Genomic DNA, 4140 nt, shown 5'->3' on the forward strand with positions numbered 1-4140 from the left:
CTCTTGAAAATGGATAGGAGTCCCAGGATCCCTGTGGCACGTGGAAAGGGACCCTGGGTCTCCCGCCTCACGTGGAGACGCATCCCAATTGCCATGCCAATACTCGAGGAGAATCCCGAGGTGTCCTTCGCACCTAGGCAGGAGTCCTGACGTCGAGGAACAAACACGTGTCCGGAAGGGCCCTCCCCGTCGTAACTCGAGAATATACCACAGGTTCCGGCCGCAACTTAAGAAAAACCATGAGACTTCCCCCTCGTCGCGAGACGAGGCCCGATTCCCCTGTACTGCGTGCAGAGCAATTCCGTGTTCCACATCAAACGTGAAAGAAGCCTTGATTTCCCTGATGGCACTCCAGAGAAAACCCAAGATCACTGTCTCAAGTCTAGAGGGATCCTGAGGTCACTGGAGCAACACGAAAGGGCTCCGTGGACCCCAAATCAACTCGAGATGAGAGCTTAGTCCCTGGCTTCGACTCAAGAGGAATACCAACTTTCCACAAGCACCTCAAGAGGAGGCTTCTCTCAGCTACAGGTATGTGAGAGGGACCCTGAGTTTGTGGCCTCCAGTGGAATGGACACCGAGATACTCTGACTCGAAGTAAGGCCGGATATCCCTGCAGTGAATTGAATGCAGGCTCGTCTTGCGTCTCCCAAGACAAAGGGATGATTTATTCCCCTGTGGAGACCACAGAGAAAACCTAGTCGTCCAACTCAACGCGACCGGAGGCCTCACATCCTTTGAAAACTCGAGAGGTCCGCGGAGATAAATGCTTCCAAAGGAGACGATGCCTGCCTCCTCTTGAAAATGGATAGGAGTCCCAGGATCCCTGTGGCACGTGGAAAGGGAACCTGGGTCTCCCGCCTCACGTGGAGACGCGTCCCAATTGCCATGCCAAGACTCGAGGAGAATCCCGAGGTGTCCCTCGCACCTAGGCAGGAGTCCGGACCTCGCTGAAAAAACACGTGTCTGGAAGGGCCCTCCCCGTCGTAACTCGAGAATATACCCCAGGTTCCAGCCGCAACTCGAGAAAAAATATGAGACTTCCCCCGTCGCCGCGAGATGAGGCCCGATTCCCCTGCACTGCGTGCAGAGCAATTCCGTGTTCCACATCAAACGTGAAAGAAGCCTTGATTTCCTTGATGGCACTCCAGAGAAAACCCAAGATCACTGTCTCAAGTCTAGAGGGATCCTGAGGTCACTGGAGCAACACGAAAGGGCTCCGTGGACCCCAAATCAACTCGAGATGAGAGCTTAGTCCCTGGCTTCGACTCAAGAGGAATACCAACTTTCCACAAGCACCTCAAGAGGAGGCTTCTCTCACCTACAGGTATGTGAGAGGAACCCTGAGTTTGTGGCCTCAAGTGGAATGGACACCAAGATGCTCTGACTTGAATTAAGGCCGGATATCCCTGCAGTGAATTGAATGCAGGCTCGTCTTGCATGTCCCAAGACGAAGGGTTGTCTGAATCCCCTGTGGAGACCACAGAGAAAGACCTAGTCCTCCGCCTCAACGCGAACGGAGGCCTCACATACTTTGAAAACTCGAGAGGTCCGCGCAGATCAATGCTTCCAAAGGAGACGAGGCCTGACTCCTCTTGCAAATGGATGGAAGTCCCACGATCCCTGTGGCACGTAGAAAGGGACACTGGGTCTCGCGCCTCACGTGGAGCCGCGTCCCAATTGCCATGCCAAGACTAGAGGAGAATCCCGAGGTGTCCCTCACACCTAGGCAGGAGTCCTGACGTCGCTGAACAAACACGTGTCTGGAAGGGCCCTCCCCGTCGTAACTCGAGAATATACCCCAGGTTCCGGCCGCAACTCGAGAAAAAGAATGAGAGTTCCAGCTCGCTGTGAGATGAGGCCCAATTCCCCTGCACTGCGTGCAGAGCAATTCCGTGTTCCACATCAAACGTGAAAGGAGCCTTGATTTCCTTGATGGCACTCCAGAGAAAACCCAATATCACTGTCTGAAGTCTAAAGGGATACTGAGGTCACTGGAGCAACACGAAAGGGCTCCGTGGACCCCAAATCAACTCGAGATGATAGCTTAGTCCCTGGCTTCGACTCAAGAGGAATACCAACTTTCCACAAGCACCTCAAGAGGAGGCTTCTCTCAGCTACAGGTATGTGAGAGGGACCCTGAGTTTGTGGCCTCAAGTGGAATGGACACCGAGATGCTCTGACTCGAAGTAAGGCCGGATATCCCTGCAGTGAATTGAATGCAGGCTCGTCTTGCATCTCCCAAGACGAAGGGATGTCTGAATGCCCTGTGGAGACCACAGAGAAAGACCTAGTCGTCCGACTCAACGCGACCGGAGGCCTCACATCCTTTGAAAACTCGAGAGGTGCGCGGAGATCAATGCTTCCAAAGGAGACGATGCCTGACTCCTCTTGAAAATGGATAGGAGTTCCAGTATCCCTGTGGCACGTGGAAAGGGACCCTTGGTCTCCCGCCTCACGTGGAGACGCGTCCCAATTGCCATGCCAAGACTCGAGGAAACTCCCGAGGTGTCCCTCGCACCTAGGCAGGAGTCCTGACATCGCTGAACAAACAGGTGTCTGGAAGGGCCCTCCCCGTCATAACTCGAGAATATACCCCAGGTTCCGGCCTCAACTCGAGAAAATCCATGAGACTTCCCCCTTGCCGTGAGATGAGGCCCGATTTCCCTGCACTGCGTGAAGAGCAATTCCGTGTTCCACATCAAACGTGAAAGGAGCCTTGATTTCCTTGATGGCACTCCAGAGAGTATCCAAGATCACTGTCTCAAGTCTAGGGGGATCCTGAGGTCACTGGAGCAACATGAAAGTGCTCCGTGGACCCCAAATCAACTCGAGATGAGAGCTTAGTCCCTGGCTTCGAATCAAGAGGAATACCAACTTTCCACAAGCACCTCAAGAGGAGGCTTCTCTCAGCTACAGGTATGTGAGAGGGACCCTGAGTTTGTGGCCTCAAGTGGAATGGACACCGAGATGCTCTGACTCGAAGTAAGGCCGGATATCCCTGCAGTGAATTGAATGCAGGCTCGTATTGCATCTCCCAAGACGAAGGGATGTCTGAATCCCATGTGGAGACCACAGAGAAAGACGGAGTTCTCCGCCTCATCGCGACCGGAGGCCTCACATCCTTTGAAAACCGCGAAGATCAATGCTTCCAAAGGAGACGATGCCTGACTACTTTTGAAAATGGATAGGAGTCTCAGGATCCCTTTGGCACGTGGAAAGAGACACTGGGTCTTCCGCCTCACGTGGAGACCCGTCCCAATTGCCATGCCAAGACTCGACGAATATCCCGAGGTGTCCCTCGCACCTAGGCAGGAGTCCTGACTTCGCTGAACAAACACGTGTCTTGAAGGGCCCTCCCCGTAGTAACTTTAGTGTGTACCCCAGGTTCCGGCAGCAACTCGAGAAAAACCATGAGACTTCCCCCTCGCTGCGAGATGAGGCCCGATTGCCCTGCACAGCGTGCAGAGCAATTCCGTGTTCCACATCAAACGTGAAAGGAGCCTTGATTTCCTTGATGGCACTCCAGAGAAAAACCAAGATCACTGTCTCAATTCTAGAGGATCCTGAGGTCACTGTAGCAACACGAAAGGGCTCCGTGGACCCCAAATCAACTCGAGATGAGAGCTTAGTCCCTGGCTTTGACTCAAGAGGAACACCAACTTTCCACAAGCACTTCAAGAGGAGGCTTCTCTCAGCTACAGGTATGTGAGTGGGACCCTGAGTTTGTGGCCTCCAGTGGAATGGACACCGAGATGCTCTGACTCGAAGTAAGGCCGGATATCCCTGCAGTTAATTGAGTGCAGGCTCGTCTTGCATCTCCCAAGACGAAGGGATGTCTGAATCCCCTGTGGAGACCACAGAGATAGACCTAGTTCTCCGCCTCATCGCGACCGGAGGCCTCACATCCTTTGAAAACTCGAGAGGTCCGCGGAGATAAATGCTTCCAAAGGAGACGATGCCTGCCTCCTCTTGAAAATGGATAGGAGTCCCAGGATCCCTGTGGCACGTGGAAAGGGAACCTGGGTCTCCCGCCTCACGTGGAGACGCGTCCCAATTGCCATGCCAAGACTCGAGGAGAATCCCGAGGTGTCCCTCGCACCTAGGCAGGAGTCCGGACCTCGCTGAAAAAACACGTGT

Source organism: Dama dama, unplaced genomic scaffold (assembly GCF_033118175.1).
Source record: "Dama dama isolate Ldn47 unplaced genomic scaffold, ASM3311817v1 ptg000109l, whole genome shotgun sequence".
Lineage (NCBI taxonomy): Eukaryota > Metazoa > Chordata > Mammalia > Artiodactyla > Cervidae > Dama > Dama dama.